The sequence below is a fragment of the Peromyscus maniculatus genome, chromosome 18 (genome assembly GCF_049852395.1).
Source record: "Peromyscus maniculatus bairdii isolate BWxNUB_F1_BW_parent chromosome 18, HU_Pman_BW_mat_3.1, whole genome shotgun sequence".
NCBI lineage: Eukaryota > Metazoa > Chordata > Mammalia > Rodentia > Cricetidae > Peromyscus > Peromyscus maniculatus.
In genome coordinates this window covers 33242697-33258976 of record NC_134869.1, presented here as the reverse complement: position 1 = coordinate 33258976, position 16280 = coordinate 33242697, and the positions used below count along the sequence as shown (strand labels likewise).

The 16280-nt window shown below is 35.9% G+C and overlaps 1 protein-coding gene across 2 annotated transcripts in view; it reads left to right on the top strand.

Moving 5' to 3' along the window:
• The window catches only part of Syt1 (synaptotagmin 1), a 514933-nt gene that overhangs the window by 168284 nt on the left and 330369 nt on the right, over positions 1–16280 (top strand). For both annotated transcript variants that reach the window (XM_015993276.3, XM_015993274.3), the window contains exon 3: positions 7752–7817. The gene's annotated coding sequence lies outside the window, so the exon portion shown is untranslated. The remainder of the gene's footprint in view (positions 1–7751; positions 7818–16280) is intronic.

Here is a 16280-nt window from a genome sequence, read left to right as displayed (position 1 = left end):
AATGAGCATAAATTATAAAACCAGTCAGTTTAAAGAAGTTTCTGTGATGAGGCATGAGGACTACACTTACATGTGTGTGTAAGTTCAAATACATAGAGCGTAGTTAGGGATTATGCTGGTTTGGTAAAGTAGCAGTATGTAACAATTCATTTTAAAATGGTTATGCATTGGAAAGAAATCAAGGAGTGGGGCATGATAAGAAAGAGTGGGGAAGGAGGAACAGGAAGATAGAAATGATATAATTTACTATAATCTCAAAAATAAAATTAGTAAAAAAAAATATATCCATATTGCACATTGCTTGGAAAGCTTTAATTTTTTTGAAGGCTTTAGATCCTGAAATGTTAGAAACATAAATCAAGTATATCTCAATAAATCCATAGATTTAGTTTATTTTACTACATTTTCTACGTGTAGTGTAGAAGCAGTGATGATGACATCCGTATGTCAATGATTTCAAGATGATGCCCCTAACACATGATAGACAAAGACCTAGAAAGTGGGTTTTCTACCTTCTCTAAGTCCAGCAGCAGCAGCAGCAGCAGCAGCAGAGCAACCATATTGCTAGGTAAAAATTAGATTTATATACTGACAGAACTGAATTTAGATCCTGGCTCTGACACTTACTACAAAGAAGTTGTGAATTTCACTTGCTCATATGTGATTCAAGATATTTAACACCTACATCACCTCGTCCCTGTGACAATGAGTGTGATAAACAGATGCAGTCTACTGAGTGCATGTTATTAAGTAGCAGTAATAATCTTTTTAACTCGGTTGCTTTTTTCAAATGATGCATGTTATCACTTACCAGATATCCTGAAGAGGATAACTTCTATCATGTAGCTTCTGTAGTGTATAACCAAAGAACCCTTCCTTTATGGCTGTGGTATTGTCCTGGTTGAGCTAGCACTTTAAGCTCTGTACATTGGTACCCTGGCCACCACAGGGGATGGTGCTGAAATGTACTCAGAACACCAATGATGAAGCTACTACCATCGAGCTAGGGAAAGCTCATGCCATGTTCCAACATCTCATTTATATATGTTCCCCTGCACAATACTGGTTTTGAATTCATAGCAAACCAAGGGCTACATGAATCATTTTCTCTTTCGTCAGCCTAAATTTTGCCAGAGAATTGCTGCTGCAGACTCCCTGTTCAAACACCCAGAAACACAAGAAAGCAGAGTCAATATATTTTCATTTCTTATGACTTCACCATCTTTTGTTTTGCCAGGAAAGGTATGTAGTTTATATAGTAAATTTGGAACTCTGTGTAAAGATATCTGGGGATGACTTTTTATATTTTTTTATTTAAAAACATCTTTCCTTTTACATAGCAACCCGTTTCCCCTTCCCTCCTCTTCTCCCACTCCCCCCTACCTACCTCCATCCCACCCTCATCCCCTCCTCATAGAGGGTAAGGCCTCCCCTGGGTAGTCAACACAGGCTGGGGCTGGACCTAGCCCCTATCCCCTGCATCAAGGCTGAGTAAGGCATCGCACTATAGGAAATGGGCTCTAAAAAGCCAGTTCGTGTACACGGGATAAAACTATTCATAAGACTAGAGCTGGCACTTAGTTGCAGAATGTTTGCCTGACTTACGTGAGGCTCTCTGTTTTATCTCCAACCCCAAAAATTAATAAGCCAGAAATAAAGCTCTGAGCTTGGGCCTGTTCTTTCCAACCCTACTTCCCTCGTATCTGCCTTTTCTTTTGTACATCTATTACCCCAATACCCCCAAACCCAGAAATACAAATACTGCATCCAAATATGTGTTTGCTACAGTCGTCTTGGTTTAAATATAAACTCATAAGACATACTCTGATCTGTTCTAATATGGCTAAGAAAACAGCCTTCCTACTTTGTAGCTGGAGATTTCTCCAGTCCCATCAGGGCCCGCAGCCACTCAGACCCAAGTAAACACACAGAGACTTATATTACTTATAAACTGTATGGCCATGGCAGGCTTCTTGCTATCTAGTTCTTATATCTTAAATTAACCCATTTCTATTAATATATAAGTTGCCACGTGGCTTGTGGCTTACCAGTACTTTACATCTTACTTCTCATGGTGGTGGCTGCTGGCAGCATCTCCTGACTCAGCTTTCCACTTCCCAGAATTCTCCTCTCTCCTTATCCCACCTATACTGTACTGCCTGCCTACCTACTGCCCAACCAGCATTTTATTTATCAATCAGAGCAACACATTCACAGCATACAGAACATCCCACAGCACTTTTTCCCTTCCCTTAGAAGTAGATCAGACTTTAATGTGCAAGAGTCCTGCCATATCTTTGTAAGCTTTTAAGAATGAGTTAGACTTTTGCCATTAAAAATCTGCATTTCTTTCACCCTCAAGTCATAAATACCCTAACCTATCTTCCCCTAAATGCCTGTGAAAATTAAACAATAATTCCCAAGACAAGATAGTAGTTTTTAGAATCACCAGTTAAGTTTGATAATAGAAAGACATTTTTGGTAGCTTCCAGACAGCTTTCCTGTCCATGTCTGAGCTCAGAGTATGCCCTTTTTTTCTCCACCCATACAGAATAATGACTGGACATTGACTCATTTAATTACCTCATTTAAAGGAAACACAGATATGTATGGTAATGTGGCCAACTCTAGTTGGAAAGACAAAAACATCACAGCTGAATTAGGGACATAGCAATTACATGTACATGTTGCTGAATGGTGTCCCAGAAGGTAGGGCCAAAATGAATCATAAGAACAGAAAGATACAAGGAAGCCAGTATCAGGGTAGAAGAGTTCATAGATATGTCAGATGTTCTGCCAGATAGGGCCTGAGTCTGAGATTGTTCCATGGAATTTATATGGATCTGAGTTTCTCCAGCCTTCTCTTCTCTAAGATGGACATTCCCAGTTCTACAGAGTATAATAACATTTGTCTGAGCTCCTGCAGCTGATATCTTATTTTGAACACTGGACACTCTTTGAGACTCTAGATGAGGATGCAAGCAAGGTATGCTGTCATTCTAATTACAATAAAAAAACAGCAGATGAAGAGTTCTTCATCTGCTTCTCATTGTCAGTTGTCCATGCAAATGTCACTTCATGCCTACAAAAACCATAAGCCACCCCTACATAAAAATATTTTATTCAGTAGGATTTATTTTTCATTACTTGAATAAATGCACTACTCCATTATTCATCTTTTCTGGTTTCACCAATTCTCTTCACGTAGAACTCATATTGGGATATTATCTTCAACAAAAATGTTCCCAATTGACTGTTCTAATAAACAGAACTATATACAGAAGTGTTTAGAGCTGGAAGGCACCTTGGAGAGTGACCTTTTTCCACTTTCATTTCACAGATAGATGAAATTGGGGTTGGAAGAGATTAAGTGATTTGCCTAGGGTCAAACACCGGCTAGAGGAAGAATCAAAAGTGTATAAGTTGAAACTGGATTTTACTTTTGTCAATATACAATATTGTTCATTCAACAAACATTTATTTATGTGACAGGAACTATTCTAGGAGTTTTGAAGCCAACCAAGGCACCCCTAGGCACTCTACGACTCCTGCTGTTTATGATTCTGCCTAGATTTTCTCTCCTAGGTGTGTGCAGTGGGATGTCCTGCTATATCTTCTGTTATAGTTTCATTTCTTTCTGCTTTGATAGTGCCCTTATCTTTCCTCAGCCCCAATTAACTTTTCCCAAGTTTCTTGTTTAATTAATTCCCATCCTCCTCTTCAAGGTACAGACTGGCTCTCCCGATTTAATACCATTCTGCCTCATTATCATCCTCCATTCTAAAATAATTATTTTGAGTATAATGAAAATGTTAAACATGGTTGAACCCAGCGTGTGATTATGGTACCTCCAACTGCCAGCAAATGTTTTAATATTTGTTAACTTGTAAAATAAAGTGTCATAACAACAAAACAAGGAGCTCCTTCATTGTTACCCCCTCCTTTTCTGTCCTAGTTGCTAAACGCTTGCTTCTATCATAACTGGGACAGGCTCATAGACATAAGCCTCGCAAATGGTTGTCAAAATGGTTAGATGAGGAGGAGGAAGAAAATAGAGAAATTTCCTTGTTCTACAAATCTTCTTTTTCAAACAAAATCTATATCAGTACACTTTTGCCTTTTATATATACCTCCAAAAAGTACCATAGGTACCCACCATGATGGCATTCGTTTAGAAAGCATTTCATAATCCACTGCTTCACTTGATAAATTATACATTTTTCATTGTCTGATACTTTCAAATATCATCCAAATAAACATTTTTATCTTTTATAATTAAATACAAAATGATCTTATGCTTAATGAACAATCTCAAATTAGCCACCATTTTTGTAATAATATAGAACTAGTGAAAATGGCATTCTTTTCCCAGTTAATATATTTTGAAGATAGTTTTATTGTCTGTTATTTATCTTTGTTTCTCTGTAACTATAGACCCTTAACAAAAAGGTACAAGAACATTACAAATCCCCATGTGCCCTTGTGGTGATTCACCAGTTGTTTACATGAGTGTTATACATCATCATTCTTTTTCTCTCTTCTCTCTGTATATATGTATATATATATATATATATATGACTGTATATATATATATAATATATATATATAGAGAGAGAGAGACAGTCCATTTAGCAGTAGCCAGAAATTGTTCATATATGTGATTCTAATAAAAATCCTATTTATGAAATTAAGCAATATACAGCATTTTAGGTATTAATAATTCTGTAAATACTTTAGTTTCTGCTTTTGAAGGATACACACACAACATGTAATCTACATGTATAAATTATATATACCATATATTTGGTTATTATATTTTCAACCACTTGAAATTGCACTGAGGTCTTGGGATGTCATATCTTCCCTTATTGTGTATTTCAGTGTATTTTGTGTAACCAGGGTATATTCTTATATTGCAAAGACTAGTTATCAAAGATGGGCATTTTCCCACTGACACACTACCATTGCCTAATTACAGCCCGCAACTAAACTTCCTCATCTGTAGCAATGGTGTTGGCAGTGAGTTGTTCCTCACCGCCACCTTTGACCATGCATCTAATCTGGTCATGCAATGTGTTCAGCTGGGCATTGTTTTATTTATGTATCTATAAGCTTACATCCATTCAATCAGTAATGACCTGGATAATATCCTGTTACCAAGTAATAGCTGCTTGCTGACTGTTGTTCCAAGAATACAAACATGAGCCAAAAAAAAAAAAAATCTAACCAAATCCCTTACTTAGGATTAGAAATATCTGTGCTAAAAGCATCACTACTCAGCCTTACAGCTATGCCCTAGCCGTGAGTTTCAGCAGTTCTGTCCAATGTGGTCCAAGAGAGAAAGCTGTGAGTGTATCAACATCTTACAGTTTGGCAGGTAAAGCTTCAGGATTGGGCTTCTGTTGTGAGTCACTTGACTTAAAGCTAAAGAGATGGCACTAGAAGGTGACCTTCTTGCAAGATTTCATCGAATTTTCACTCTAATTCCAGCCCTAAGTGAATATTTAGCAGTATGCCACATTAATGAATGTCTTGTTAAGATTAGTAACTCAATAAAAACAGAATACTTGAGAGATCTAAAACTAAAGTTTGTACTTAACTGCTAATTTTTGTCGTTGAGAATAAGCATATTTCTTAAAGCTTGATAGCTACTTTTTAAGTCTCCAATATTAAGTTACTACGGATTTTTCTCTGCCTACAAAAAAAATGGCAAAAATGTAAAGCATGTTCATAGTGTCTACAGCATGTAGGGTTTGGCTTAATTCTGTAAATTACATTTATCATAAGAGCTACAGTTATGAATGGCTCGCTTTCTGTCTACTTCTACCAAGAGCATTCTGTAAGTCTCTTTCTTTCCTCTTTGTCAAGCCTGCTTCTAACATTAGATGAAAACATCAATACCTCATTAGCTTTATTGACTGAGTATATCTAATATTTCATTTAAAAATGACCAAAGCAGATATTATTTTTTAAGTTCCATGTGAAATCATAACAGAACCAAGCCTCAATACAAGAAATTAACTGAGTGATTGGGACTGCTTTACTTCCACCAATATGCAGATAAGTGATGAATGGTCTACAGCCATGATGTGGCCTGCCTTTTGTTTTTTTTCCCCTCTAGAATAAAGAGAAGACATTTATACATCAAAGAGACAGAAATTGGCTACCATGAAAATAGTGTATACACCCATATTCCGAGCATGGACTAAGTATGAAATAATTATTTGTACCGTACAACAGAACAGGCTTGCCCATTGATCCTTGTGTTGGATATGCATGTAAAACCAAAGTGAAATCAAAACCCTGTAGATAGCACAAGTCACAAAGGCTGTTTAAGCCTTTCACAGCATCTCTTAGGAAAGCCTGACCCTTGGTAAGTGATAAGGTTAAGTATGTATACCATCAAATCATCTCTTATTTTTTGATAGAATGCAGGGTTTTTTTCTAACACATTTCTCCAGTTTCTTATAAAGTACTAAATGCCACTGTGTTTTCATATGTATACACATAGAATGTTGTTGTAGGTTTTACATCAATTTCAATATGGCAGTATACTAAGATAATCTGCTGAGCTTTTTACATAAAATTAACTATGGCTTGAAATTGTATATTTAAGAGGGAGTCGGGTAAATTTAAGTGCTTTCTCACATCCATGTTGCTTGTGAATTTTACTAGAAAACAGTCGAGTTTCAGGCAGGAATAAAATGAAAGCAGTCCTTGGAGACAAAACCACTCCACAGATGCAGTGAATGTGGCTTGGAAAGTATCGCTGTCACTTCAGATCTGTTCCACTCAGCACCTCTGAGGGCCAGGAGCAAGACATGCTGTCATTGTAATATTTTCATAGCTCTAGTGAACAGACCAGAATATTGCTTATTGGAAACCTGTTTGGAAATACACGGTTGTCTCTCAGCTTTCAACTTCCATTTTGAGAACTGAAAAATGATGAAAACTTGTAGTAAAAGATAATTATCTTCAGGCCTGTTTAATTTTCATTTATGAGTTTCTAGCTTGTCAAAACTGAATCAGAAATTTTTGATTACATTATTTACTACATTAAAGCAACTGTGATATTGAGTCTTGAAAAGGACTTTACATTATTATTTTCTGAACTATTAACTATATTAAATGCTGTATGTTTAATATACTAATGTGTACTTACTTTTCTCCTAATGCTTGATGGGTTTGTATGTCTGTTTACATGCGTGTTTATAGATATATCCAATGTGCTAGAATAGAATAAAATTATATCTAGACCATGATTAATCTCTGAAAATAGGGAAATAGTCATGATGTATGGAAGGTTTTCTAACTCCAAGAAAACATATAAAATTTGAGATAAATGTATAAGATTGATTTATAGCACTTGTATCAATTTTGTTGTAGAAATAGACGTGAACAGACTGGAAATTGTGTGAGACTTATAACGATATTATAATGATTCGATATTCTCTCATGACTTCTTATTTTAATTTTTAAACTGAAACACATTATGAAGAGCATAATCTTATAATTTACCTTTTGTAAAATGAGTATATAAATTATCCACATAGTCCTCAAAGTTCTCAAACCAGTTTTACAGTTCCTTTATTTTTTCTGCACTATATTGTGTATAGTAAATACTCATGAGAATGGGATATTTTGTATTTAGGTGGACCTGTTGCAAGAATCTAAGGTAGAAACATTAGTAAAGCTAATGTCCTATTTAAGACTGTCTCAAGTGATTGTCACATGTACTGTTTTTCTTTTAGATTGAAGAAAGGAGGTTCTGAAAGAAACAAACACCCCCAAATACTCCAGAACATCCCAGCAGAACAGTAAGTGCTTTAATGACAAGATAATTATATCAGACCTTCTGCAAAATTAGATCATCTTTTACACAAATATTCACCTTCCTAATTTTTAAGATTAGAGATCAGAATAGCAAGCAAGAGGTGCCTTCTGAGACTCAATTTCGATTCACTAGAGTCCACTGGAAATGATTTATCCTATAATCCTCTTAGATAAATGGGAAGGTAATCTGCGTGCTGCATCTCCAGTGCTGAAATATCTAGGTTGACTCTATATATTTTTGAATGACATTGAATCATTCCAGGAAGAAGTGGGAAAATATAAAACGCACACATGATTAGTTTTCTTTTATGTGATAGAAAATTAACTCACTTTGGAAAAATTTTAAAGGTTAATATGAGTGGCTTATTTACAATCATTAAATAGAGTTGCATAAAATAATAATAATAAAGTGCAGTCTTAAAGTCTGTACTTTATGCTCGTTTCATTTCTTTCTAATCTTATCAAGACTTAACTATGAAATGTATTTCCATCTCTAGCTATGACTTCCTACCAGCAATAGTTTTTCTAAATACATTTTCATTAAACAGAATTATGTATATTTTGATGTTATCATTTTTTGGTAGATTTTGTGACATTATAGAGTTCTGAGATGCAAAGAACTATAACATCTGAACGTGTGAGTATCAAAACCAGTGAAATAGAGATGTAACATCAGAATCAATAGTAATGACCCACATCACATGACTTTAATAGTGTAGTTGATTTGAAAAGAGCTGGAAATGGTAGGTCTCCAAACATCTCAATAGGAATATTATCATTTCTCAGACCTCTAACTGTAATGTCACTGTGAAAAGTTATCAATGACCTTTTTTCTGATCTTATCTATACACAATTATTTGTTCTATTGCTTGAGTGCATTGATAAAGTTCTTGGTATTTTCATTTGTGAATTTTAGTAGGATTCAGTGAGGCATGTGTTAGAAGGCTCACATTCTTATAATGAGGCATATTTATTAATTTGGAATAATCCTGAAGAAAATAGCTTGTTTCAAAGAAAGAGCTTGTCCCTCTTCTGTGTGCATTACTTGTGGTGTAGGGCAGTCATTCATCTCAACTTTGTCTTCTACTTAACAAGTGTGTGCTAAGTTGCTCAGAGATAACCATGTAAACAATGAAAAACTGAATCTAATCTAAACTTGTATGCTTTTTTAATGTAATTTATTCCATTAATACATATTAATATATTTACGGACAAAACACTTTGATTTAAAAGTGAAATGATTAGACGGTAAATGTCTCACGAATACTTCAGTCTTTAAAGACATCACTATCTCAGAGTTGTCATTGTGTGGATTAAAGCGTGAAAGGTAAATGCACTGGGCAGTTCCTGTTGCATGAAATAATAAAGCTCTTATCATTTGCACTGAATTAAAAAATAAATGTAAAAGTTTAGGTATCAGAGAATCATACAAACTCCTATAATACTGCCATAAAGCTCAGAGCTTTAAAGGAGAAAAAAGCTGACAATTAAAATATTACTAGAAAAAAAAGTTTGGAGTACAGGCATTTATATTTCACAAAAGTTTTGTGATTAAAATAAGGACTTGGGGATAAAGGGCTGCTGAAATTGTTTTTGAATAGTAATTTTCTTCTCAATCTCTGAGTGCTTAGTAACACTATGCAGAACACCACAGTCCACGCTCTCTGATTACATTAGATAATCATAGCAGAGGGGAGACGTCGAAAAATCACTCAGACACTCAGGCATCCTCCTTGGGAGCTATTCATATTATCCTAGATTTGCTAAATCTCACTAAATACTTGTGGGAGTTGATGTTCTCACTCAAAGAACAACTGTTATTAATGGCCTCGCTTTCCTGGGATGACAAATACAGTGTGAAGTTTCCATTTTAGTAAGAAATACTCTACAAGAAAGAAGACTTTAACCAAAATGTTTTCTCCGTGGATTACCAGATCATAAATATTATTTAGAAATGATGCTCACAAGTTTCATTGAGTAAACTCTTTCATTGTTAGAAGTAATAAGTCACTGTTATCAAAAACTGTAAGCCCGAGTAGAGTATGAGTGTGGTCTGTGGCATCTGTACTATGATAATGCCATAGAACTAGGAGAAACATACACGCTCTCTAGTTTAATGTCCTCATCTTACTGATTGTCCCCTCTAAAATATAGAGGGTGAGGCAGGCTATCTCCTTTATCTGAACTCTCATATGCGGCAACAGAAGTGAGGATTCTAATCTAATTAGCCAGCTAACATTTTTCCTATGTGTAATGTTGACTAAATGTGCACATATAGAGAGATGATCGATGAACAGATGGACCGATAAATTACAAAGAAAGAAGGGAGCAAGAGGGGACAGGGAGAGGAAAGCACAAGGAAGAGGAGGGGAGGACAGAAGAGAAGAGGAGAGGAGAAGAGAGGAGGGGAGGGGTTAAGAGGAGAGGAGAAGAGGAGCTGAGGAGCAGAGGAGAGGAAAGCCATTTATTTGGGCTTTTATTTGGTTGCAGAGACTCTGTTAGATACAGAATTTGTTTCATTTGGTTGTCAAAAGAAAACAAATGTCCCCAGGCTTTCACAGATGATAAAAATGAGGACTAAATACTATATGAAGATAACCTCCTTTGTAAGCAATAGATAGAGTTACTGTTAAAAATCGATCTTTATTTTTCCCTTCTCAAGTTACCACTCTTAACACAAACAGCTTGTAAAGGCAAGGCATTTTTTTATCCTCCTACATAAATGATGGCATGATGGGAGTAGCAGAAAAAATATTAAATAAACAGCAATATTATTGATTGGTAATGAGAAATGATCTTCTCAAGATGCCCATCTTATTAGCAGTGATTAAATTATTTAATATTCTATTCAGTGATTTATTTTAAATAATCCAAAAAGCAATTTCTTATTTTTGTTTCTTTCCTTTTGGACATTGGTTAAAATAGGTTTCCTGTAATCACTGATTTTTTTTTAAAAAAAAGCTAAAGCATATTTCCTGATGCAAGGTATTTTTTGAAACACCACAGAATTGTCTTTAATAGGTTTATTTTAGCATCCTAGCTTTGGGAAATTCTTGGGGTTCAAATCCCAGCTGTACCATTTATTAGTTCTGGTATCTAGGGCAGTCTAGTATACCTCTATATGTTTTAAACCCTCCACTGAGCGGCTGTGATCATTAAGTGGCAAGAGATGTGCCATCTTTGATGGGGGCTTGTGTGGTAGAGTTACCACACGATACATTGTAGTTTCTTACACTAACTACTTGAAATAATCTAGCCCATTTCTAGAAATGTATATTCATTTTTGATTTGTGTTTTCTTTTGTCCAAAAAAACTTAATCTTCCATGATTCTGAAAGCTGCTAGAGTTGGAAGGAGACATAGGGGAAATTCATTCAAGTATTATTTGTGTTTTAAAACATACCGTGTGAACTTCAAAGTTGCAGAGGTTAAACAAAATGGCTCTGCTCTCTGAACAGCTGATTTTAATGCTCTATGATTCTAGTCCACTCACTTCTCTACTGCAGCTCACTATTGGGTGACATTGTTTTCCTTTGTAATTACAAATCCTTGTGCCCTTCAAGTCCCATTTCTACCACCTGCTGGCTCTGTGTCCCCAAAAGGAGAGTATAAAGTCTGCCCATGTCTCCTCTATAAAAGTTAAAATAAGTTTTATTTTACAGGTTTTTAATATGAGAATGGTAAGACATGTTCACTAACTGCTTATTATAGATGTTCATACAGTGACATCAGTAAATAATAATTTCATCAATTCATGGAAAATGTTTTATTATTTTTTCCTTAAGTTTTATCTTCGTGTTTTCCCTATTCCAAAGCACATACAAGACGTAGCATAGGATCCACTGTATATGAGCAACTTCTGCCCCTTGCTCTTATGGCTAATACATATTCTTTGCCCTGTCATTATTCAGTGTTCCATTTTCACATAAATCCTATGAAGATTATTTTTGGAGATTTATACAAAATGTTTCAGGCTGTGGGGAAGCTGTTTCAAACAAATACTCAAAATACATTGGCTTATAACTCATATCGATGCAAAGTTATAGTTTATGAATTTTCAGGAGCTTGAGATGTATTGTAAAGAATAGTTTTTGGCAGCCAATTTGGAAGCTGAGATTCTCTTATGCATTGTATGTTCACTGTCCTCTATATCATTTCTTGAGTAATTACTGTTTATGAGATATGCAATATTTCAACTATAATGGAATTTTTCCCTTACCTTTGAAATTTTTGCTATTGTATAATTTTCTGTTATATCTTGGAGCATGAATATGTCACAGAATTTATCATGCCATTGTATTATAGTGAGCGTGAACTTTTTTCTCTGAATTCTGCCTATTGACATAGCTCTAGAAAAATGAGTTTGCACAGTTATGTAATGCTGAATATATCCAGTTTCTAGCTACATAAAAATTGAATAATTATCAATGTGGTTCATCAAAGGCAAAGCCATAGACAAATTTATCATTAAGTGAAAAGGCTGAGAACCAAGAAAGACAAGCAGTCTTCAGCTTGTGAGAGTTACATAACAAATCCATTTTAAGATGCTAGCTCTCATTTCGTAAAATGGGTATTTACCCAGAATGGCCCCACAGCAAAGCTGTGAAAATCCACAGTTCACACCCAGACACAATATTTATAGCATGGGGAGTGGGGACTGTGAGCGTGAGCGAGAGGCAGACAGCAACATCTTTCTCCATTTCTTCTAACCTGATCCAAAATTTGAAAAGTAACTACCGCTGATTTCTCACGTGGCCTCTGTCTTTCTAACCTTTGCTGTATTTTTTTTTCCTGATGTAAACCTGCTTCAAACCAGGTATTCTTCCTTAGTCGTATTGTCCTTACAGTGTTCTGCATGTCACATACCATTACATTGGTCCTATATTTCTCCCAATCAAAATGCCCAGTGCAGTGGCTGTGGAGAAAGTGCGAAGAAGTAGTGGAGTATAAGTCTTCATTTCCCATCATCCCTTGCATTTTGTTCTTTCCTCCTTTCTTCTACAACTGTCAACCCAAATAGACAAATGGTGCAGGGATTTTAGGTCGTATTAGGACAGGACAGCAAACAATATAGAAGAGGCTGTGCTTTTTAGGCAGTAAACCGCCACTGCCCTAGTGGTGGTGTTCATTTTCTTCTAATCCTCTGCTTTGGAGCCCTTAAGGTCTTTATTTTAATATGAATACCTTGTCTCAATGGATCTACAGTGTTAATGGGAGAAGCTTTCCAATAGGTACAATGGACTAGAGATTATCTATGCTTTTCATATGTAAGGTAAGATGTTAACACATACTACATGACTGAGCCCATACATCTGCATCTCAAGTACCCCACATAGGAAAGTACACAGTAATAGAATAAATATGCAATTGTCCCTCTATATAAAGGAGGACATTGGTTTTTATTTTAGTTTTTTTCTGTGTGTGTTTAGACCCCTCTATGAAACTGAAAACTTAGGTTAGGTAAATAATCTTCGATTTTTAATGTGCGGCTTTTAGCCTGACTTTGGGCACAAATATAATCAATATGGCTTTGATATTACAACCCTACTAGCAATGATTGAGAAATATGGCTGCACTTCCTTCCGTGCTTGTACCAACAATTACGGAAGTGACATCATAGGTGGGTCAATCTGTCACACATAGTTATGCCCAACTATTACCTGGGGGCCCAGCCAGTGCAAAGGATTCCTGAGAACTTACTGCAGCAGTAGAGGATGCTCTTAACTGAGCCCTTACTCCCTGCTGAGCCCTTCACGTGCCATGGCACGCCTGTGAGGTGTCCTGTCACATCAACTTTTTATAAAGGAGGACAGTGAGATTCTGAAGTGCAAACTGACTTGCTCAAGCTGCACTCGCATACATTTAGAGCCTGGCATAAATCCCATGCTGCAAAATAGCTAGAACCCGAAGTCCTGGACGTTCTGCAAACCCTTTCCCGGGCATAGAATGGGATGATAGTTTGATGAATTATAATTCATTATCTCTGTAGTAGGCAAGCTGCTAGGTGTGATGAGATCATCTTTGATCTCAGATCCTGAAACAACAGGCATCTTCACTAGAGTCTGAACCAGTGACAAGAGCTCAACCCAGATCTGTCATAGTAATGCATTCATTAAATGTTCTCACGCCTGATTTCTTCCTCGCTGATGCTACATTAACGTGTGGCCTAAACAGTCCATTACAAAAGCTTTTATTTTCCAAAGCTATGTCTCTGGCATTACACAAATCCATGATTCATTTTAGACATTTCTTAACTGTAGTGAAATATATAGGACGAAAGCTTTGCCATTTTAACCATGTTTAGGTAAACTCCATTCATTGTTCTGCACTCGTCACTGTGGTTCAAAACACATATACACTAAAGTCTTCATTTTCCACACCTTAACTTCAGACCCATTGAACAATGACTCTCCATCCCCTGCTCCATCATTCCCAGGAAACTTCCAGGTTCTGGACCACAGAACATTCTGCTTTTGTGAATTTGAATACTCTCCACACCTCATAATATTGGAATCACATATTTACCCTGTGGTGACTAGCCTATCTCATTTAGCATAGTACCAAGTTTTATCCCATATAGGAGTATATATCAGAGTGTCTTTTTCTAAGGCTTAATGTTCCAATAACATGTCATTACACTTTGTTGATCTATTCAAAGTATAACTTAATAATGTCACCATATAAAGTGGATACTTTCTGCCAATTCCATAAAGAACATGATTAAAATATAGAAGTAAAATACATTCATAATTTGTAAGATATCTCTCTCACTGTAGCATAACTTATAAAATTAAGGACAGGAAAAATAGTTCAGGATAGGCAATCAACAAAAGTGAAAGACTGGTTTGATAATTAGGGTCTCAGAATCACAAATGTAACACATAACTGCTCAGCTTGGAATTAGCCAATCTTCATTTGATTGTCTGTTTTCCTATATTGACAGTTCCTTAGAAGATTTTTAAAGCTAGACTTTCAATTTGATATTTCTCTAAAAAATAAATAGAATGGTCCAGGGACTGTTGATTCAAAGCAGAAGTGTAAATGTATTGCCTCCAAGTTTGTTTGTTTGTTTGTTGTTATTGTTGTTTTAGTTTTACTAAGATTTATTATCTGTATATTATGAAATGCTATTCAAGATTACTGGCAAATCTTAAATCAATATAAGGAAAATGACCTTTCCTCCCCTTCACACTTTTAACAAGCATTCTTCGTGTACTTCATAATATTTTCATAGCTAGAATTTATTGAATATAAAATACTCACATACATACATATCTTCGGATACAAATGTTACCTTTATCTTGTAAGGCAAATGTAACAAATTTATAAATAACAAAGCTGGGGATTTGAAAGGTTAAGTGACTTTCACAGTTAACAACTGTCAGAAATGGAAAAAGAGAACAAGGCTCTTACTCCATTAGTCCACATGCCCCCTTCCATTAGAGAAGAATGGAAGGCCACTTTAAATTGATTATAGCACAATCGTATAGAGAGGGTATGTGTTTTGGAAGGCAGTAGGTGGAGCTAGCTTAATTACTGCCTGAAAGGCTTTACAAAGAAAAGAGCATTTCATCCTGGCCCTATGTGACATATTTCCATGCTGATTTTCCATTTTAATGAGCATAAAACCTTTAATTAAGCACATAGTATGTGTTGTGCCTATACTATGTAAAAATTGTAAATGAACGCATTTGTGTCCTTACACTATGTCAGAAATTATTGAATAAACATACATTCACAAAATACAGTGGTGGTTTCAATAATAGTAATTTGCTGGATAATTTCACTTTCCTGAAAAAAATCCTGCTTAAAGTGAACACAGGATCTTTTATTCCAATTTTAATTACTGAAGTTAACTCCCAAGTAAGACATTAAGTATCATGAAGTGTGTGTGTGTGTGTGTGTGTGTGTGTGTGTGTGTGTGTGTGTGTGTAAGAAAATGACTGCAAAGGGTTAAAGAAACAAGGAATTTCAGAGAGATTCAAGGAGACCTAAGAAGCAAAATTTGTAGGAGTCCAGTGATAGGTTAACAAACCTGGAGTAGAATGGAGCTACAGACACTGGGAAAGAGTCTATTGATAAGTTCCTTGAATGGAATGGAGCTACAGACACTGGAAAGAAGTCTGTTGATAAATTCCTTGAATGGAATGGAGCTACAGACACTGGAAAAGTGGGTGGCTCTGGACCAGGCCATGGCAAGTCCCTGGTTTGAGACTGAAGCTACAGAGTAGAAAACAGCAGCCAAGGAGAAAGGGCAGGACTGGACAGGGTCATTGCAAAGGAAATGTGGGTGGATGGAGTTTGGGTCTAGATAAGCAAAGAGGAGCACAGGCATTGGACAGCTAAGTGTATCACTAAGAGCTTGAAGTGCCCTAGGATAGTCAAAAGAACATTCTACCCTTTCCTTGGTCTGTTGTATCTGATACATCCTAGGGCTAGGTTCTCTAG